Source organism: Pteropus alecto, unplaced genomic scaffold (genome assembly GCF_000325575.1).
Source record: "Pteropus alecto unplaced genomic scaffold, ASM32557v1 scaffold57, whole genome shotgun sequence".
NCBI lineage: Eukaryota > Metazoa > Chordata > Mammalia > Chiroptera > Pteropodidae > Pteropus > Pteropus alecto.
This window is the reverse complement of record NW_006442508.1, coordinates 1,402,143-1,424,883: the sequence shown is the minus strand read 5'-3', so window position 1 is coordinate 1,424,883 and position 22,741 is coordinate 1,402,143. Positions and strand designations below refer to the sequence as shown.

At 40.7% G+C, this 22,741-nt stretch overlaps 1 protein-coding gene across 19 annotated transcripts in view; it reads left to right on the top strand.

Moving 5' to 3' along the window:
- Positions 1 to 1,142: 1,142 nt before the first annotated feature.
- The window catches only part of APBB2 (amyloid beta precursor protein binding family B member 2), a 350,239-nt gene continuing 328,640 nt past the window's right edge, over positions 1,143 to 22,741 (top strand). For 9 of the 19 annotated variants that reach the window (XM_025040253.1, XM_025040255.1, XM_025040260.1 and 6 more), the window contains exon 1: positions 1,145 to 1,367. The gene's annotated coding sequence lies outside the window, so the exon portion shown is untranslated. Of the gene's footprint in view, positions 1,368 to 22,741 lie in introns of all 19 variants that reach the window. The other 10 variants (XM_015597526.2, XM_015597523.2, XM_015597516.2 and 7 more) reach the window with 5 other exon arrangements.

Here is a 22,741-nt window from a genome sequence, read left to right as displayed (position 1 = left end):
CGCTGGACTGTAAGCTCCATGAAGGCAGGGGTCTGGGCTTTTTTAACCACTGCTATTGCAGGCTTACTATAAGACCCTGTGGGTCCTCAATAAATTCATGATGTTCGAAAGAATAAAGTTGCCTTCGCTCAAAGCATAGAGTCCTCACATGAAGAATGACCAACTGGTGTAAGTTTGTTATTTGAGGAAGGAGTGCATTCGGAGATTTGGGGATAAGGATGTGTGAGGATTCATCACTTTGTTATTGCTATTAATTTACTTTTAGCATAATCTTTCTGATGGAGGTCATAATTAAGGCTGTATGTGTAGAGTAATGGTTCTCAAAGTGCAGCCCTCAGAATAGAATCACCAGCATCACCAGAGAACTTGTTAGATATACAGATACTTGGGCCCCACCACAGATCTACCCACAGGGACTCAGAGTGGAACCCAGCAATGTGTTTCCATAAACCCTCCAGGCCATCTGACTCAGGCTCAAGTTTGACAACCGCTGCACTGGGGAAAGAGCAACCCTAAGGATGCCTTGGGATGTCACTCAGTGTCTGGGCAGAGAGCACCGATTACCACTTACTGAATATCCAGTCTTATCAGGACCTTGCTTGTCTGCTTATAATTGAGTTATAGGTAATCTTCCTGGAAGTGCAAAGGGAATTATGTGTTTCTCCCCTGCGGTGATCTGGGTGTGTGTGTGTGTGTGTGTGTGGTGTATACCTGGGATTCTGGATGAGGAGGCAGAAGGAAGGAGAAGGTCTTGCCTATAAGTTGCAGCTGGGAGGGTGTGGGCAGCTCCCATACGAGGACATTTTCCCATTATAAGAGAATGCAGATATGTGGGAGAAAAGACTACCCAGGTATAAGCTTACCCAACTGCCTTTTGGTGCAGACAGGCGCCAGACTACATGAAGGGGAAACCCGGCTGCATCTCAAATCTCGGCCTTTGGGTCTCGACACCCTGGCCCCCATTGCCTCCTTGATATCTTCCCAGACGTTATAGGGGACCGTGCCTCCCAGAGGCCCTGCAGCCTCTGCCTGCAGGGGTCGCACTAGTAGCGCGGCCCTCCCCCTCCTCCCAGGCCTCCGCCCCCGGCCCCGCCTTTCTCCCGCTCGGCCCCCGCCCCACCAGGCCCCTCCAGCCTCTCCTCGCACAGCCGCCGCCAAAGCCTGGAGAAGTGGAATCTCGCCGGCGCCGCTCCCTGTGAGGGACTCACGGAGCGGCACTGGGCATGCTCAGTCGCTGGAGCTCGTCTTGGTCTCAAGTAGGAAGCTCGTGCGCTGCACCCGCAGCTGATCCGGGCGCTCGGCGGAGGGCGGGACTGGAGCAAAGCTGCCGGGCGCTGGAGCGGAGGCGATCGCCGCGCGCACCGCTGGTGAGCCTCGCTTTCTTCCTTGCTTTTGCCCTGGACCCCGGAACGGCCCAGGAGTGCGGCGAGAGACCGGGGCGGAGGCAGCGGCAGCGCCGTGCGGCCAGTGGCTGCGCGTAGCCCCGGCGGCTGCTCCTCTCCTCCCGGCCCCGAGGGCTGCGCGGCCACTGCCGCCCGCCCAGCGGCAGCCACAGCTGCAGCAGCTGCCGCCGCATCTGCAGCGGGCGTCCGCTGCGGAGTCCGGTGCGCCCTCAGCCCGCGCCGCAAGGCTAGGTGGCACGGCGACTGCGGGCTCACTCCTTGACTTGCATCCCTCCTGCTTCCTGGCGCCCTCTTTCCTTCGGCTGCCCGGGCTTGGCAGGGCCTGGGGCGGGGGAGACCGGTTGGAGGGGGTGCGCCCGAGGGGCGCTGCGGAGGAGAAAAGTAAGGATGGGCGCCGGCAGGGAAGAGCGCACACCCTCTTGCCCTGGCACCGGCCTCTGCTGTGCGGCTGGGCTCTTCCATGCGGGGCGCCAGCGCGCTCCCGGGGAGTTGGAGGCGGGGCTGGCTTCTTGGGGATTCAGAGACCGGCCTCAGCGAAATCAAAGGGGGAAAAGTTCATTTCCCCCCTCGGAAGTAGAGAGCGTTTTAACTAGAAAATGGCTGTTCAAATCAGGAAAGCTGGCCACTGGGTTCAAAAAGCCCCTCTGCTGCCCGCCAGGCGGAATGGAGGGTTGAACGCTAGAGATGACATTCGTGCGATGAAAACATTGCTCGATGGAAGGAGGAATGCGAAGTTCCATTGAAACAATAAAAGGTGGTCTCGACGAGTGAAGAGATAGAACTGAGGAGTCACGGGCGAATGGCAAGGGAGCGTGGGACTTAAATTAAAAAAATATAAATTGGAGAAAACAGATTTAGAGTTGTGGCCGTTTTGTAGTCAAGTTCTGCGCAGTTTAGAGCCACACTGTCACAAACGTTTTTGGATGGATTAAGCGGTCGGGGAGGGCTAACGCTAAGAGGAGAATAAGGTCAGTGTCAGAAGCTCTGACAAGAAAGGGCTCTGCCAGGGCACAGTTTTTTGTTTGTTTGTTTGTTTGTTTTTTTAAAGAAGTCCCTCAGTCACTGGCTTTACATTGTGCCTGATGACTTGGGCGAAATTCCTACAGGATTATAAAACGATGCCAGCCGTGGTGTTTGAATTCCAAGAAATGAGGAAACCATGAGGTTGGCATTTGTTTGTAATTTGTTTTAATATTTCACTGTTCTAAAAAAACAAACTGGCATCCTGATCCGTTGTTCTGGATTTGGGTCTCTTAAATCTTTGATTCCCCCCTACTCCTCTTCTTGTTATGGATTTATATTTCAAATCTTGTCCTCAAATGGCCGTGATAATTGCGTATCAGAATTCCTGTCTCTGAACTTTCAGGAACAGACAGAATCCTTGAGGGGGCATTTCTTTATGAATGTAGGTAGCAGCTTTGTTGTATTTTCATTTTGTAGCTTGACAGCAACATTTGCTCAACACTTGTTTGTTGTAACTTGCAGAATCCTAGAAATGGCATTGTTTCGAAAGGATGACATTTATCAAGAGGATGAGGAACCTCCACCCTGGGGGAAATGTTGAGAGAACACAGGTGGCAGCAGAGTACAATGGGCTGGTAGTCAGAAGCCCAGGAGGGGCAGATGCAAGATATCTGTTGCTGTCCTTTTGTCATACGCTTATTGTGTGACCCTGAAAAATCACCCAGGGTCTTCAAAAACTGGAATGTCCCTACATATTTGCTCAGAACCTTTAAGAAAGGACTCCAAAGTTGAAATCCTTTTCTAAGGAAGGTGCTTACATCTTCTCTCTTTTAATTATGTTAATTATGTTTATTATTCTCTCTTTCAAAGTATACTTTTAACTAAATAATTCGCCTCCGTGAAGCCAGCAAGATCCTGTTTTCTGAAACTTTTATAAAGTGATAGTGGAAAAGCTTGAAGAGCTTGAGTGTGAAAGACTGACATTTTACACTTAACTTGAGTAATATAAATACTGACTACAAAATTATTTAGGAAAAGACTATTAAACATATACAAAGATAAAATATTTTAAAGCTGTTTCTCTTTTTATGTCATATTTCAACTTTTGATGATAGTTTTCTTTTCCTGCTACCAGAGAAACAACAATAAACATTGAATTATTTTTTTTTTCTGTTAGAGTAGGAATTACTACTGAAAACTTTGCCATAATATTAGAAGAGTGCTGTTGATTACCTTGATATCAGAATATCTAAATTTGTCTTTTAAGAAAAATGTTCTCTCTATGCCTTATTCAGTTACACTTTTAAAATAAAATATAATGCCCTGGTGATATAACACCTTAAGTTTTCCAGGGATGTAGGACATACTTTTTTAGGAAAATGTAAGAAGGTTTTACAAGTTATGTGGGCGATACTTCTTTTCCTACCCTGGGTTAAGGAAACTAGCATTTATTTAATGCTTACTATGTATCAAGTCTGATAATAAGCTCCTTCCATATGTTGTCTTTTGTGTCAGTATCTTTGACCTCAATGTCCGCTTCCAATGAAAGCCCCTTTGAGATGGTGTACAGTCCTTTGATTGCCCAGCAATAGAACTTTAAAGTTTTCTCATGTGATTTCATTGTTATTCAATAAGACTTCTCTTGTAAAACATCTTTGATTTGTTATTTAGAATTAGATTTGATTGGAACACTGTCTTCAAAACGATTTGAATGTTTTTTAGAAGGTTTCATCCAGATTTTAAGATTGTTTTGTGTTCATTTATTTTTAACAATGTCGTACCACCAACAAATAAACTTAAATGTAAGGCAGATAAACCCAGATTACCCATTTTAACTTTAATGTGTTATTAGTACATATTCTGCATGTTTACATGTGTTGATGGCGTTTCTCTCTGTTGAAATGGTTTGTCAGAGGCAAAGTGACAGACTCTCCATAATTAAGGGTCTATTGGGATTTGGTAGAAAGACCACCAATCAGGGGCTCCTAAGACTTGTCTTCTGGGCAGGCTTGTTGGCTACTTTAATTTACAGTGTGACCTTGGGTAAGTCAGTTCACTTTTCTGGGCCTTAGTTTTTGCTATTTGTAAAATGTGAGAGTCGCTGTAGAATGTACCCTCTGGGTGTCTGTTGGGTTTTTCTTGTCCCAGTCCGAGTCTGTGATACAGCCATTTGAGGAGGGGTGGGCTTCATTTGAAGCAATAGATGAAGCTGATTTTGTGTTTCACTACGTCTGGCCTATCCTGCTTTGTTGAGTGACCTTCCCCCCCAACCCCCGCCACCACCTCCTTCCCAATTCCTAGCTCCCTTTAGTTTATGGTTATCATAAAGTTAACTCTTTGTGGCCCTGCCAAGACTAGTTAGGAGATAAGATACAAATTTAATGATTAAATTTTAAACTGTCTTATAGCATCTTCAGAGGGGAGACTCTACTTTTGGGCATTCTGAGAAAGAACCAGCTACAGGGGCTGCAGAAGACGGTATCTTGTATCTTGGTTTCCAGGGCCCATCCACATGACATTTTGGCAAGCCTTTCCCATGTCCCTGGCTCTCTTTTCAGACCTTGATCAGAAATGTACCCCTTGGTCTCTGGACTAAATTATCATTGTCATTTTATGTTAGCACCATCACTGTATTGGGCAGATGTCCATTGGTCAGGTGCTGGCAGTAGGAAGAGTGATGGCTATGGGACTGTGCCCACACATGGTTGGCAAGATCATGAGCTTTTTTTTTTTTTTTTAATAAGCTACGATGATGGGGCAGAAAGCAAAGGAAACCAATCCCATTTCGTGTTTTTGTGCACTTCGTTTTCAAGATGCTCACAAAACTCAGCCTCATCATTAACTTCTAAGTGAGGCAGGTGAGGAAAAGCCAGAATTGTTATCTGTATTTAAATAATTGATAATAAACAGACCGTGAGTCTGGTGCTTCTGATCAGAACCAGGCTGCAGAGTTTATTAGGTTCCCGGTAGGAGTGCAGCAATAACTCTTAACATGAGATGAGAACTGCAGGAAGGGCAGAGAGGGCAGAAAGTCAAGCCATCATTGTCAAGAAGTAAGAAGCCTAGATCGGATTTAGAGGCCTTTGGGTGTGCAGTTACAGGAGACCTTCCCTTTCTACATACTCTTACTTCCCTAGTATGTGTATCTCACCCAGTCTTCTAAGCACTGAACAAATGCTACGACAGGCATTGCTTTCATTGTCAGGAAAAAAGTCCCAATGTATAATTTATTGGTATATAAAATTTACAGATTCATATGGACAAAGATAGGAAGAGAACATGGAAAAAATGAATAGTATGGAATTATGAGTAAAGTTTTTCTTTATTGTTTATTACTGATTTGATAGTGTTTACAAATAGAGTGAACCATTCTGTCTTTTGCCTCTTGTGGAAGTCTTGCAAAATTTTGTCTGCTAGGTAATAACTGAGATTTTTCAAGTGTAACTCTACTGGAAAGTATGCTTCAAAAATGCTCGGAGTGGGAGGAGAGTGGTTTTGTTTTTTCTTTTCAAAGGTGACTGAAAAAATGTTGTTTTGGAACTGAGCTACAAGTATGCTCCTAGGAGGATGGGGCTGGGGAGAACTTCCAAAGCTCCGGAGAGTGAGGGGAAATGTCCTTGCTGAAGAAGGAAGGCCTGGCATTTCCGAGTATATGGGCTGTAGCATTTACAAAACTGCTGCCCAGTGAATCAGAGCTTAGTTTCTGTACAGTCTAAAAGTAACTGAGTGTCTACTATATTCAAAGCACAGTGCTGTTCCCATGGGCCATTGTCTGTTTGTGAGGTTTTCACTGTCCTTATCAAAATGGTAATGATGACGATGTGAATATTTCATAAATATGTTCAAATTAAGAGATGTATCCTTTTCTCTTGAGATTATACTTCTGATTTGGGGGTAGGATTTTTTTTTTTTATGAATTGATGGGAATATTTTTACTTGGCAGCTTAATGGTCCATGAAATTGGTAAGTCTGGGAATCCTGGCCCGAAATGTAGAAAACCTTGCCCTTAGGGTCAAGTTGAATAGTAGTGGCCAGGCCAGACTGGAGCTTGTGGGTAGTCTGATGGAGCTTCTGGGCCTTTCAGGAATGTAGAGTTGCTAATATAGACCCAAAGTCCTAGAAACTGAGAATAAGCTAATTTTGAAAGTGCTTTGGGAACCAGCGACAATTTTTGAATTATAGCTGAAGAGTGACAAGGAAAGCACCGAGATGAAACATGAGGATCTGGAAGAGCAAAAAGGACAAGTGACTGAAACATGAATTTTAGCAGGCCTCAAATATGGATCTTGATATTTGTTTCTTTGCATGCAGGCCTCTCTGTCAAAACAACATGCTTTAGCAATTGAAGGTTGGTGATTTTAGGAGATGCAGATAGAATCAAAGCCATAGAACCAAGAGTTGTGTGATAACAAGCTCGGTTTGGGACATGTGCAGTGTCATATCATCCAGGGTGAGCCTTGATGAATCTCTAGAGGAAGCTTAAGAATAATTTGTTCATGGAATAGCAAAACTCAAATTATTTCTGAGTTTTAAATAGTAGCTTGAGAAAATAACGTATTACAGATAATGCTTAAAAAATCTGTGCTTAGTGATATCTGAATATCACTAGTCATCATAATAATATATTATTAATATTGTGGAGCTCTTATTTTATACTAAGAGCTTTATAGCTGTCACCCTATTTAATTCTTATAAAATACTATGGTGCTGTTCCCATTTTAGAGATAAGGAAATTGAGGTCATTTTTATTAAAGGCTACACAGTAAACAGTGATGCTTGCCTTGGAACTGTAGTCAATACAGAGGAGTCCATGGGTTGCTGAGGGACTGACAGGATGAAGCAGAAACATTTATTAAGGGGTACTGTGTGTCTGGCGCTATACAGGAAACATTCCCTTTAGTTTTTTGGGCTACCTCCTTACTTCCCCTTTTAAGGAGAGAAAACCTTAGCTCGGAAAAGTTAAAGGGCTTGCACAGGCCTAAACAAAGCCTATGTTATTTCTGCCATGAAACCTTCCTAAATTCTGCATTTTTGGGAAAAGGTGAAAACTTCACCTTTCATCCATTTTCAAAATGGATATTAACCTAAATTGGCATAGTTAATGGTGTAACTATTTCCTCCAAATTATGGCCTCAGTGTGCATTTCTTTCATCTGAACACAACTTGAGTAGTAGGAAAACCCAAATGTAATTGCTAAATATGTCTGTAGGGTTGCTAGGTTGAATCTCTCTGGGAAGATTCCAGTCTAGAATGTTTCTGTTGTAAATAAAATGTATCAGAATCTGATTAGTTGTCACATGCCAATCATGAGGCAGTGTTGAGATGACAGAGGCTTCTGATGACTGAGAAAAGGCGAGGTGATAATTTCAGGGCTTCTCCAGCAGCCTCAGGGCTGACTTGAGACTTCTGGCTGCTAGAGTGGTGGGTCTGGATGATGGGCCTTTCCTTGCGAGCATCCAGCATGCTCCTGGGTGCTGGCTCTGTTCTTACCTTCTGATCTTCATTTGGTTTCCCAAGCAGACTTTTTCTCAAGGCAAGAGAGTCAGTGGGCTTGCCACACTTAGTGTCTCATTTTGCCAGGCAGTGCTATTTCTTGGTGGAAGTGAATAAATTAGTATTTCCTTAGCATGAGTTAGGTTTCTTGAGTTGATTCATTCCTGAGTGAATACAACTGAATTTCTGAACATAGCAGGCATCGTATGGACTCACAGTGAGCTCAGGAGGTGTAGATATTTCAGGAAGCACTGACTCAACCTCATATTCTTCTGATGATCTGACCAGAACCTCTATCTTCCCCAAGAACCAAGTTTTACCTACTTATGCCTTTTCCAGGCCCCTATTGAATACAGAGGTGCATTCATTTGGTTACACCCAGAAACCTCAACTTCATTTATTCATGCTTTTGTTCAGCAAATGTCTGTTGAGCACATACTTTGTGCTAGCCGCTCTGTTAAGTTCAGGAAGACAGAGAAGAATGTACCAGATCACTGGTGACAAGGTGCTGCAGTAGAGACACGTATGTGAGGTTCTGAGGGAGTAGAGAGAAGGAGGGCTGTTCTCACTCCACTGGAGTAGGGTTGCTTTACTCCTAGTTTAAAACCCTGCCACAGAAAACTCTTCAGCTATCGCTTTTTCCATTTTTCCTTCCCTCAGTAGAACTGTTGTAGCCTACTCTACTCAACACCTAGAATTTGCTCCTCTTTCTATACGGGACCTAGAGCTTTAGCCTTTCAGAGCTCTATAGCAGTGGTCAGTTTTGCTCTCCAGGGAACATTTGGCAATATCTGGAGACATTTTTGATTGTGCTCCACGTGTATAGCACCATGACTGTGGGACTAATACTACTGGCATTTAGTGAATGAGGCCAAGGATTAAACATTCTATGAACCATCCTACTAAACATTCTACAGCACATGCAGAAGACAGTCCTATGTGGAGGTGGTAGGGATTTGGTGGTTAAGAGCCATACTCTTAAGTCAATAGGAATACTAATGGTGCCTATGAGAATTTTATGAGTTAGTATATGATATGTGAACTATACTTGGCATGAGTTAAGATCTTAGCAATTATTATTATTTTTAGTTTTAAAGAAAAACTTAAAATTTTGACTAAAGAGCTTGAGCTTCGAGAATCCAGGGCAGCTGAATTTGTGGTACCAACTCACAGTTAACTTTGGTGTAAAAATTGGCCACAGTTTTTGTTTCTTTGGTTCCTTTTTGTCCATAGGTTTTATTTTCCACTATTTTCATCTCTGCATTCTAGGACTTTTGATAGCTTTGCCTTTCATCCTTTTTTTTTTTTTGCCCCATAGACCGAAATGTATGCCCTTAATAAACCTCCCCCTAGAGGGCTAAGAAATATATTAATGATTTTCCTTAGCTCTATCTATTTTGGGAATGGTGAGAAAACAGGAAGCGGGTCAGGGAAGATGTCGCATTACTTCCTGATTGTCACAGCTCTCTTCTCTAAAATTCGGTGCAGGATTGAAAGGCAGGTGGTAGTGTGTGCTTAGAGACTCTTCCTTCTACGCCCACCAGCTCCACCCCCAGGTTAGGTGCCTGCTGCTTCCAAAATACTCTGTAATTGGGTCACAACATTATCTGCCTGCTTGAAATCATTTCTAAAAATCAAAGCAAAGACGTAGACTATGTCAGTGGGATTTGAAATGTCTCCATCTTTTATTTCTAGGCTTTGCAGAGTTGTCCTGAAAACAAAAGAAAGCAAATTTATCTCAGTTAGGCGGCAGTCTCTCTGTGGCCTAGAACTGTATCTTGTTTTCACTACAAAAGTGCTCAAACCATGTTTTCTTCTGATTTTCCACAGGAATATGAGCTCAAGGATTCCACTAAACAGATCAGATTTACTGTTGAATTTTTATAACATAATTGACTTATAAAGATTTTATTCAGTGGTTTGAATGGTATTAACAGACTAGAGAAAAGTTAAGAAGTTCATTTGTTAGAAGCATTCTTATTCCTTCCCCACGACACAGTCATCTCTGCCCTGAATGAGAGCAGTGGCCTCTCAGTGGCCTCCTGACTTGTCCAAGCCCATCCATTCAGTTTGGCTTCCCAGGCTGAGGTTGGGCATTGTTCCAAATGTGGAAACTGACCAGCATGGAAACTGATCAGGATGGCCACTGCCTCTGCCTGCTGGAAGCTGTCAGTCTGTAGGAAAAGACTGATAGCTAAAGAACTAACTACAATAAGATGTGATGTGTGCTACCAGAAGGAGAAGTACTCAGTGCTTCTCGGACCAGCACCTGCCATGGTTGAGTGTTGGGGTGGGGAGAAGTGGGTCAGGTACAGCTTCCCAGGGGAAGGGATGGCCAATCTATCCTGCAGCGTACCTTGTACGTCCATCTCTGAGGCTGCATAAGGCACCCCTGACTCAGCTCCCTCTTGGAGCCCTGATGTTCTGATAGCGTGCCTCCACTTTCCTTCCCACCACTATCTCCTATACCTACCTTCTCCATGGCCTCTTTCTGTTCTCTACACAGCCTCCAAGGTGATCTGAAATCTGCAGTTCTGGGTATATCCATACCAACCCTTCATAGGCTCCTTACTTACTGTCCTGAGGATGAAGTCCCAGCTCCTTGACGCCACACCTGACATGCTTCATGACGTGCTGTGCTCTTCATCTCATGCTCAGAGCTTGAGTCACACTGTTTTCACAGCATGCCAGTTTTTCTCTGGCCTTCCAGCTTTTATTCTCTGTTCTTATTGCCTGCAGCCATCCTTTACTGTCTGTTCTTTACCTGCTTGACTTTTGTTCCTCCTTCAGGAAGCAGCTTAATCATCATCCACCTCAGTGTGTGTCAGAATGATCCGAGGGCTTGCTGAAACACACTGCTGGCTCCACCTCCAGAGTTTCTGATTCTGTAGGTCTACGGTGCGGTGTGATGAAAGTCTGCCTATCTAATAATTTCCCAGGTGATTCTGCTGATCTGGGGACCACGCTTGGAAGAGCACCGGGGCACATCATCATAGGGCGACTGGTTCTCCCTGCTCCCACTGTGAGCTCCTCACACCCACTTACATCACACTTTTGTTGTCACACTGGATTGCAACCCTTTACTTTCCTGGCTTCTCTTCTAGTCTGTTAGCCCCTGAAGGGATGGCACTGTTGCTTTTCTACCTCTGTGCTCCCAGTGCTTAGGAAGTCCTGAGTACTTAATAAACATTTATCAAAGAATAAATACATGAATGAAAAAGAATTTTGTCATCGGAGGCTTTAATAAACATTTTTAGCAGCTTGTTTTTCTGCGTTTCTCTCCAGTTATGATGGTATAGTCTTATTTTATAGACTATTTTAATGAATAGGATTTTAATGAAGTCAGTATGAGTTTGGTTAATATAAGACCCAGTTAACTTTGTGATTTTGTGTCCACATTCTAGAAAGATCTAGGGGATAAGCTCACTTTAAGCCCATTATTGTTTCTGGAATGACTCAAAAATACTTAGGTTTGTGTGTGTGTGTGTATGTGTGGTAGCTCAGTCTGAAAATATGTATCCACAGGAAATGCAGATGTCATTTAATTTAGCAACCATAGGATAAGCATGGCCTCTTTATTTGAAAAAATAAATCATATCGAACTGAAATTAAATGTAAAGTGATGTTCAAGTAGTCATTTCTTTAGGCCAGAGGGAGGGATGGCTAGAGTACTTCATTCACTTTTTTATTCTGCATATGTTTATTGAGCACATACTACTATGTGCCAGTAGACCCTATGGATATGGCAACAAGTAAAACACTCTGTTTTTGTGGGAGGTGCTTCTATTTCTAAAAAATAGGAATATTTTCTATCTGAAGAAAATAGAGATGGGTGAAGTGGGCTCCTTTAAATCAAATGATCTGAGTAGGTAACTTAATTAAGCTGTGTCCTGAGTGACAGTAAGCGATGGCCATGTCAAGATCATGACATTGAGAGAAGCAATTTCAGGCCAAGAGAATGGTGCAGAGAGCCTCATTTTAAAACATCTCCTTAGGGAGCCCTACTACTTCTGTAGTTCTGAACACTGGATTGGTGTCATCTTACTGTTGTGCCTACTTCTCCAGGCCTCAGCTCTATCTTTATTTCTATGGCCTTTTTAAAGCAGTGCTGCCCAACGTGTATTCATTGAAACACAAGTGATTGGAAATATATAGTGAATAAAGGTTTCTGCCATCAAGTTCATCTCCTTTTCCCATTATCATATTCAAGAAGTCCTCCTGAAAAGAAATTGTTAACTTTATTTAATCCAACGTTTGCCTATGGGCTCATTTTGCATAACCTCCCCTGAACTAGATTTTCTTGGTGTGCACATTGGACAACAGCTCTAAAGGTACAGCTTTGCACACACCTAACAGAATGATTCACTTTGATGGAGACCTATCTCTGCCCTCCACCTTCCACTCGCCCTTCAGTGACTTTCTGGTCATTATAGAGGACTGCAGGGTCTTTGGTAGAGACAGGATTTCACATGTTTTCCTCATTAATTGTGCCCAGTTGGTCATTTCCACTGACTCAAGTCCAAAGGTGAATGGCATTTAGAATACAAGAGATCATTGCTCATTTGCTGAATTCAGGAAAGACCTGGTTATAATGTCACATGGGATTCAAGCTGCTCTGTATGTGCTTTTGCCTCAATTAATTTAACAGAGAATTTTTTTTTTACTTGAATTGTTCAAATTAGACTTTATCCTAACTTCTTTTGGATATTTAGACCTCACCTTGGATGCCAGCTGACTCTAAATAGAAATAGAGAGAGAGGACTGACCTGTTGGAGTTGCTAAGGGTGAGCATTAGGTATGAGAAATATAAACTTGAGGTCAGACTTGGTTAACATTATACTGGATTTTCGCTGACATTTTGGAATCTTAATCCCAACTTAAAAATACTGACTTTTAGATTTACTTTTGGTTAAGGTATGTTTAGTTTTGGTCCTTCTTGAAGTCAGAGCAGATGGACTGGGTCTGTCTTTTTGAAGAGTTTTATTCTGATAATCTTTATGGTTCTAGTTTGGCACAGCAAACTGGGAAAGGGACAAGATGGGACAAGCACACCTGAAAATTTTCATTTGAGGGACAGCCCAGTATGAGTCTTTTTGAATAGAATATTTATGTAGGTGTAATAAGTGAGAATAAAAGAGCATTTGGGTCAGTTTTCAGGGATGGGAGGATGCCCCTAGCCTGTGCTGCTGATTTTTTATGCTTCGGGTTATTTCCAGAAAGATGCAGGGGGACTCAGAAGACTTAAAGAAGCTGCAGCTATAAATGCAACAGTCCAAAAGCAGTCTACCCAGGGAAGGAACCAGGCCTGGAGTGCTAGGGAGAATTCAGGCTTGATGTCCCTTCCAGTTTTGGGAACTTAGACTTTAAATTTGGAATGATTGGTCCTTTTGGCTCCCTCTTTTTGTGCACTCTGTTTTCATGGCGTTTGTGCTCTCCCTAAATGAGACAGGAAGTTTGGTGTGAATGTTGGATATGTTAGATACCATTACTGTGGACAGGATCTCTGTGATTCAGTCATCTCATATCCTACTATTGGGGAGAAAACTTCCATATTTAAATTAAATGTATTCCAATGATTTGAACAGAAAATGTATGAGCATTGGTGCAACAAAGTAACACTCACTGCTGTTATTCATGAGACTTAGCAACTGGGTCAGCGTCATTTTCTAAAAATGTCTTTTTTCCAGGACTTGAGGTTATTTCTACTAAAATAAATAAAGGAAGTCTTGCATTCCATCAACTTATATATAATTGTCTCCTAATCAAAGTCATCTGTTGGCTTGAATTTTATTTCAGCTTAAATTATTTTCTTTTACTGGTACTAGATCCTGCTGTTATATGTTATTTCTACAAGCCGCAAATGGAAATAAGAAACAAAAATAAGATGTGGGGTTTTACTGAATTTTATCCCGCGCCCCCCTGCCCCCGCCTTTAGTTCTGAGAACATGCGGATTGAAAAAAAAAAAAATTAAAAAACAAAACAAAACTGGGGAATATGTTGATTTGTGGCATTATTATATCCTGTAAAGAAAACAAGATTTTCATTAGATGCTGTTATGCTATTTTCCACTGAGAGATATGCTAGTAGTATAGATGGGTACATTTGGGGTTTATATACATTTTTACTTAGCATTTACATGATTATTTATGAAGGTGTTGTCTTCTTTCTGTGTAACTATTAAACAATATGATACTCTCTTGCTGAGAACAGTTTCCTTATATCAGAGTGAAACTTTGGGCAATTTTAACTGATTTCTATCATAAGAGAACTTGGTGGTTTCAAGTTTTCATGAAACCGCATTTATTTTTCCTTAATGTTGACCTTGAAAGTTAATTTTTGAAATGCTTAGAGATACATCATTTTGATAAATGGTTAAGTTAAAGAAGGAAGATATGCAGTGTGATATAATTATAAAAATTTCATTTGCATAAAGCAAAAGATTATGAAAGAATGAGTAGAAATGAAAATGGAGTGGTTCCATGGTGTGATTATGGATGATTTTATTGACTTTCTCTCTCTTCTTTCACCTTAACCATCCTTAGTGTTTTTATATACTTTTAGTATTGAGTAAATGGGGAAAAGTAATTCTCAAGTGTTCATTTTTATTTCTTCTAGAGGATGTGCATTTCAGGGCATTTCTTCAACGAGACTAACTTGAAACAAAAGAGAACTGGCATATGCTTAGAGAAATAAGCCAGTCACAAAAGGACAAATACTGTGTAAATGTACTTATGGTACTTGGAATAGTCAAATTCATAGAGACAGAAAGTAGGATGATGGTTGCCAGGGGTGGGACCTGGGGCTAATGGGAGATATTGTTTAAGGGGTTCAAAGTGTGTCTTTTGGGGAAGATGAGAAAGTTATAAAGATGAAGAGTGGTGATGGTTGCCCAACAATATGAATGTACGTAATGCCACAGAGCTATACACTTAAAATGGTTAAAGTGGTAAATTTTGTTATATATATTTTACCACAATAAAGTTTAAAAAAGAGAAAGCGATCTAGTCTTGTGTCCTTATCTAGCCCAGGGACTGTGACCCAAGGAGTCTTGCCTTATTGTCAGTTTAGAACCTAAAGAGGAATTTGCATTTGACTGTAGCTACTCTGGGAGTGTGTCTTAACCTCGGTGCAGTCTCTGATGGATGGGGAGGGCACAGACCCCAAGAGCCGAGAAGGGTCTATGTGCCACCCACGTGAACCTGATACTGAGTTCCTGTCTTTTCAAAAGCTTGCTTCTATGTGAAACTAACAATAATCCAGACAACTTTAAAATTGCGAATTGGGTATGCTTTATGTGGGGCATCTTTTTGGCTGTGTCTGTTACTGATTTCTGCTTTCGTTATGAAATAATTTGGTAAAAATTAATCTTCATTGGAATGGCCTCAGAAATTGGCACCTTACCTATTCTGTTGACTGTACACTCAAAGTCAAGCAACGAGGTAGCCTAGCCTTTTTTTTTTTGCCTTGTCCATGTTCTAAATAGAACATAGATTTTAGATCTAGACAGAGCTGCATTTCAGTCTGGGCCCTGCCATGGGAAAGGTGGTGCCTTTCCTGAGCCACAGTTCCTCCATCTGTAAAATATCTAGAATGATACTTACCTGGTTGGGAGGGTTTACTGTGATAACATGTGAAAATGCATGCTATAAAGTGATCAAGATATTTACTTTCTTGATTTCCAGTTGTTGAAATGGTCGGTAGGCTGCCAGCCATTCTAGATTAACTCCATGTTTGTTATTGTGCTAAAGAAGATGATCGTTTTCAATAATTTACATACTATTTAGGATTAAAATATTTTAAAAGATAATTCTTTTAGGAAAGGCTGATGGGGAGACATTCATAGCTGGTGGTAAGTTTTTAAAGCTTTATATTCAGCTATGGGGTCTTGGTTTTTTATTGTTACCTCCTCTCCCCTTTTATTATCTTCAAGAATATGGAAAACAGTTCCTCAGTGTGTTTGATGACTCAGATTATAGTTTGATAGGCTTGGAAGACCGATACATTGAGATTTGATCCTGGGTCAGTTTGTCAGCATGGTGACTCTGAACAAGTTAGTTCCCTTTTTTTCCTCACCTGTAAGAGGATCCTATAGAAATTATAAGGGTTAATATTTATTGAGCTCTTACTGTGTGACAATAGTCATTGTGATGATTGTGTTACATAGAGGATATCATTTGACACCACACCTCTATGAGGTAGCTGCTGTAATTATCCTCAAATATAAGTGCAGAAGCTGAGGCTCACCAAGTTTGTCCAAGGGCACACAGCTAGGACAGGTAATAGGACTGGTCTGAATATAGATTATGAGGACTGAACATTGAGGAAGGCAGTCAATAAATGTGAAAGCAGACTTCTTCATACGCTCTTAAATTAATATTTCCCTAAGACACAAGAGCTACTAGATTGCAAAATCGGGAATTCCTCAGGAAGGTAGCGAGGGTCTAAGGACCAACCAGTGTGAGAAAGCTCATGTCAGAAGCATAAACTGTGTTTGGTTGTAATTGTAGCTGTTTTGCATCTTTTTCTAATTGCTTTTTTTAAACAAAGAAAATTTCTATACTCTGCAGGGTGATGATATACTTTTAAAGGATGTGACTGGGTTTGTGATGTTTTTCTTTAGGAAAACATCAGTTATTTCTCTAATCATTGAGCATTCTGTCCTGAGAATATGCTTTGTATAATTACAAAGGATAAGCTCCAGCCACCAAGGGTGAGCAATTGGTGGTCTCGAAATGTTCTGTAAATATATTAGCCTGAAAATTGCAGTTTAATGTGGTGTACTACAAAAACAATTTTACTCGCTAAATTATTCCATGTTAATAACGATCTTTTTCTAGAGGAAGGCTACTTTATTATCATTTTTTAAAATATAGGTCATTTATTTCTTTCAAAATAATTGAACTGTCCTTTGGAATAACTGTTAGTACTTCCATTTCTGTTTGAGGCAGGCTAAGTGATGGAATACAAGAAAGCAGATCAAATTTTAGGTCAAGAGTTTGATTTTAGGAAATACCATTTTTCCTACAATGTCTGCTTTGAGTAGCTTTTGCCTATAGTGCATCTTGATCTAAATGCTATATTTTAGTATTTAAAATGAGTTAAGTCAACTTATGTGGTCCTTTTTGCTGTCAATGTGATACTAATAAAATGTATTTATTTAGTTAGTTATCAGTGATGTCATCCAAGAAAACCATTTCAAAGAACAATTTCTAAGTAATAAGTTGGTTAACAATTATTCAGGTCAGAGAATTCCCCCAAGTCTAGTTAAGGGCTAGATTCTAAATTAGCTTGTTTTGGAAATTTCTAGCATACAGAGAAAATCAGGCTGCCAGTGTGTGGTGGATGTATTTCTCATGATTAACAGATGAATAAAGCATGATTGATGTAGCATGAATGTGTAAGTTTGACTCTAGACTCTGAAAGAATAGGGAAGCTGTCAATGAGAGAAGTTTGAAACACACCCATCTACTTGAATAATTGTATACTTTGTTTACATTTTTCCTTGAAGGCTAATTTTTGTTAATCAAAATTCAGAGGTTGCATATAATCTTAAACCATTAGCTGTAGATCCCAAAGAATCATTAGTTTTCAAAAGATTTGAGTACTTCTATTAAGAATTTTAAAAATAAATTAAAATAGCAAATTTATAGATCACTATTATAGAATATTGTTTGATTATTGTTCATTGGTCAAAATTCAAAGATATTGCCTTAACTGAAAGAAATGAGGCTGTATAATAAATTAAGAGAGTGGAAGGTAAGTAAATTATTATAAGTATTTTTCTTTAAATTTTTCTGATATATTAACTGGTTTCCATTCTAGGGAAATACTTCTTTTTTAATGATAAAGAAAGTTTCTCATTTTCTTAAAGTATGTTTACATTTTGGTTGTATTCTCTTTACCTTGTATGTAAAAAATCCTTAAATCTCAAACTTTAATCTTTCCCTTATTTAGTAGAGTGATTTGAGAATTGGCAGACCTTGCATCAGTCATCAGGGTAACTAGCAGTCATTTCCCTGTATCTTTGGAGTCACTTCTATATAGGCTATCTGTTACAGGTTGAATTGTGTCATCTCTAAAAAGATACCTTGATGTTCTAACCCCAGGTTCCTGTGAATGTGACTTAATTTGGAAAAGGTTCTTTGACGATGTCATTAAGTTAAGATGAGGTCAGGCTAGAGTAGTGTGGGCCCTTAATCCATTATGACTGGTGTCTTTATAAGAACTGAAATTTGGACACAGACACAGAGAGAGAATGTCATGTGAAGACAGATACACAGACACAGAAGGGAGATGGCCATGTGAAGATGGAAACAGAGATTGGAGTTTGCTGCTATAAACCAAGGAATGCCTGGGGCTGCCAGGAACTGGAAAAGTCTGGGAAGGACCCTCCCCTAGTGTCTTTGATGAGAGGATGGCCCTGCCAACACCTCGATATCAGAATTTTAGCCTCTAGAACTGTGAGAGAATAAATTTTTGTTGTGTTAAGCCACTTGATTTGTATTTGTTATAGCAGCCAAGGTAACTATAGGACTTGAGTCAGACTACCCAAGTTTGAATTCTGGATTCATATTCTAATGTTGTGATCTTGGGCAAGTTATGAACGTCATGGTGCCATAGTTTCCTCATCTGTAAAACAGGGCTAAAAAGAATACCTTCCTCATACAGTTGTTTTGAAGATAAAATAATATATATATAATATTTTGAACAGTGCCTGGTGCTGTTATACGTAAAAAAAAAAAATCCCACCCCAATCATTTCAAAGCTAATTAGAAATGAGTTGATCATTTGTCAAATATCCATTGAGCTTCCTTTTTAATGACAGCCCTATGAGTGTCCAGGTGAACCAAGCAGACAGGATCCCACCCTCATTGACCATTTCTACTATTGATGTGAGGAGGAGAGGAAAGTGGTTCCATGTGGCATCTTTATGGGCCAGAACTGAGTGTAACCTTTCCTCTGGACCTTGGAGAGTCTAGTACAGAACCTGTGTCTTGGGAAGGCTGTGAGCGTGGAGCCGGACTGCCTGTAGTCAAACTCTGGTTCTTATGAGCTCTGACCTTGGGCAATAATAGAATTCTTAACTTTCTCAGCCTCCACATGTGCAAAATGGAGATAGTAATAAAGTTTGTTATATTATTAAATGAACCCCAAAAGATCTCAGATTTGTAAATTAATTCATTCTTTTGATACTTATTAAGCATGGAGAATTCAGGTATGAATGAAATGCAGCTCCTTTCCACATAGAACTCATAGTCAAGTTGAGGGGAGATGTACTTATTTGTTAGTGAAATAACATATGAACAGAGACAATGGCGGTAGTAGAAAGAGCATGATTAATTTTCCAGGAAATGTCAGGGATGGTTTCTCGAAGATGAGTTTTAGAGATTAAATAGGGGTTTTCCAGACAGCAAAGGACAGAGAGAGCATTAGGGGAAGTAGGAGCAGTGTATCAAAAGGCAGGGAATCTTAACACCACGGCAAGTACCAGACACCCAGTGGTCACCCACAGTGGCACAAGCGTATAGGTCCTGGAATCAGGATTCAAATTCTGCCACTTACTGCTGTGTGACCTTAAGCTTTTTTGATTTTTCTGTGCTGCTGTATTTTTATTTTTTAAATACTGATAAGAGACTTTGGGAGGATTAAATGAGTATATTAATTTGAAGTGCTTAGATCAGTGCTTGGCCAAAGTAAGTGTTCAAAAAGTATTGGCTTTAATTAATGTCATTGCTCTTGTATTTGCTATTAGAAGACAATTAAGAAGGCTCACTTAATTTTCTTAGCTGAGTGCAGTTATTTCTATGGACTTGCATAAATGCTGCACCCTTGAGTCCATATATTCTCTTGAAAACAACTTTCACCATTTAAACATTGTGATTAGGAGGTAAAAAAATGCAACACACATTGTTTAAATAGAGGGAAAAAATGATTAAAATAGGCCAGACATTGGCACAAAGCTATGTGCAGATTGCCGATTACGCAAAATAAAAAAAATAAACATAATGTTGAGCCAACATGGTCTTGTTTTAAAATCTGGTGGACCACCTGTATCTTTCAGTGATCAGTTTAAAAATGATTTTAGTTTGTCGTTAATTGTTTCCAAATTACCTGGTGCCATCAGATTATGTTCTAAACCAATGTAGGTTTTAAAAAAGCCACCACTGGAACGCAGTCTGCATGTGGTGCCGCCTCAGTTGGTGTGTGTTCAGAGGTGAAAGGAGATGTGTGGCTTCAGGATTTCTCTGGCTCAGAGTTGTAGATGGCAAATGCTTGATTTCAGCCATGGTCCCACTTGCTTTTACTTTTATTTTTTGAAGGAGGATCATTTCTAGTTGTGGTTTTCATTGGTTATAATGGGCTCGTTATGACAAGACTCGGGCAAAAAAATAAATAAAAAGTGAACATCACTCAAAATTTCAACATTTGGATATAATAATTGTTAACACTTGAGTTAGAGCCTTTTAAGCCTCCTCTCACTTGAAAAAAAATTAGGCTTTCTTGATTTCAGGGACAGCTAAGACGAACGTTGGACACGGGACAGGCTAATGAGTGAGATTTTGGGGGGAGATTCTTAATTAGAAATCATTCTGGAAAATTCAGGACAGAAACAAAATAATAGTAATCATGGAATTGTTTTGCATTAAATTTAAAATGTTGATGCTAATAAGTGGCTAAGCAGAGGTTATATCTATTTCTTAGTCCAGCGTATTTATTGAGTGTCATATAGGTGCTAGTGAACACAGCAGTGAACACAGCAGACAAAAATCCAAGCTTTTGTGGGACTTACACCCATGGTCAGGATTTTGCACAGTAACTAAATAAAAGAAATAACATTACAAGGAATAAGTGCTGTACAGAAAAAACGAGCCAGACTCCGGTGGTGGAGAAGAGGGGAAAGAGGAGCTTGGAAGGAAGGGATTCAATTTAAAAGCGGGGAAGAGTCAGAGAAGAGTCTACAGAAAAGGTGGTGTTTGTCTCAAGACTTGAAAGCAGTGAGAGAGGCTGGCCAGTGCTGGGCCCATTTGGGGAAGGAGCGTTCCAGGAGCAGGAAGATCTCAGCATAGTTAGAATGGGGTGAATGAAGGGAAAAGGCGTAATTGGAATCAGGTAGATAGAAAGGTGAGCATGAAGATTGTGAAATATCCTGCAGGGCTGGTTAGGCCATTGAGAGGACTTCGACTTTCACACCAGTTAAGATGTGAAGATGGAAGTGTTCCCGGCCAAGGGGAACTATCTGACTTACATTTTACAATGGTCATCTGATGACTGTGATGAGGATAGATTTTAGGAGCGCTGGGTTGACGCAGGAAGATCAGTCAAATACTGATAATTTGGTAATCTGGTTTGAGAGATGATGGCATGTTGGACAAAGGTGTAGCAGTGGAAATGGTGAGAACTTGTCTGGATTCTTGGTGTGATTTCAAAGTGGAACCAACAGGATTTATTGATGGGTTTAATGTGGAGTGTGATAGAAAGTTAGGAATCAGATGATTCTGAGGAAATTAGTCTGAGCTGGAAGTGTGAGGCTGCTTTGAATTGAGATGGAGAAGACTGTGATTCTGTGAAACAGATTTTGGTGAGCAAGTGTCATGGACTGAATATTCGTGTTCCTCCCCAAATTCATATATTGAAATGCTACTCCCCAATGTGATGTATTAGGAAGAGGGGCCTTTGGGAGGTAATTAGGATGCATGAGAGCATGAGGGTATAGCCCTCTGAATGAGATAAGTGCCCTTATGAATCCTGAGAGAGCTTGCTAACTCTCTCTGTTCTCCACTGTGTGAAGATACAATAGGAAATTGGCAGTCTGCAACCTGGGAGAGGGTTCTCACCAGACACTGAATCAGCTGGTCCCTTGATCTTGGATTCTCAGCCTCCAGAACTTTAAGAAATAAATTTTTGTTCTTTTTAAGCTACCAGTCTCTGGTATTTTGTTATAGCAGCCTGAATGGACAAAGACAGGGCAGATCAGGAGTCCAGCTTCCTATATGTTTGGAAATATAAAAGTCATTCAGGACGGGAGTGAAGCTAGAGAAAACTTGCAATAGCTAAGCCTCACACTGACAGATTAGGTTGGAGAGATGAAGAAGAACAAAGGAGACCAAGAAAGAATGTGGGAATGTGATATCTGTGTCTTAGAAGCCAAGTGAAGATGCATTTCAAGGGAAAGAAGTGGTCAGCTGGGTCAAATCTAAAAATGAATCACATCTCTGTGTAAAACTGTAGTAATTATTGTAAATGTATGCATGTTCTTTAGGTTCTATCTTATTTATTTCTTGAGATATGGAGAATTGCATTAAGTATAAATGCCCCATTCTCTCTTCTTACTCCCTGTAGATAGCATTGTTACTAGTTGATAGGCTTGGTAGCCTTCCAGATGTGTGTGTGAGAGACTATTCCTGAATTGATATCTGTGTATCCATATCTATCTATAGGTTTTTGTCTCAACAAAATATTTCAATATGCAAGTATCCCAGTAAGTAGAGGCTGATGCATTAGATACTGATGTGTCCACTATCCATATTAAAGAAATGTGACCACTCTTCTGAATGTCTTAAAGTTTATCTTTACTTTCTTATTGCAGTCCTACTATTTTTATTTGTGTCCTACTATTTTATTTTTATACATACACATACATCTCGCTTGTGTGCACACATGCGTGTGTTCTCTCTCTCCTTACTCAGACTCTTCCACTCTGCCCAAGGCTGTGCTATATTTTTCCAACAGCTGCTATAAGAGTAGCAGCAGTGGTCTTGTACCCACCAGCTGGGTCCTGGGAGAGCCACAGAAGTAATGATGCAGAAAATGGCAGCCCGCGTAAGGAATGTGTTAAGCTTGCTGATGAAAGTAGCCTTGGGGATTCGCCGGTCCGTTTGGA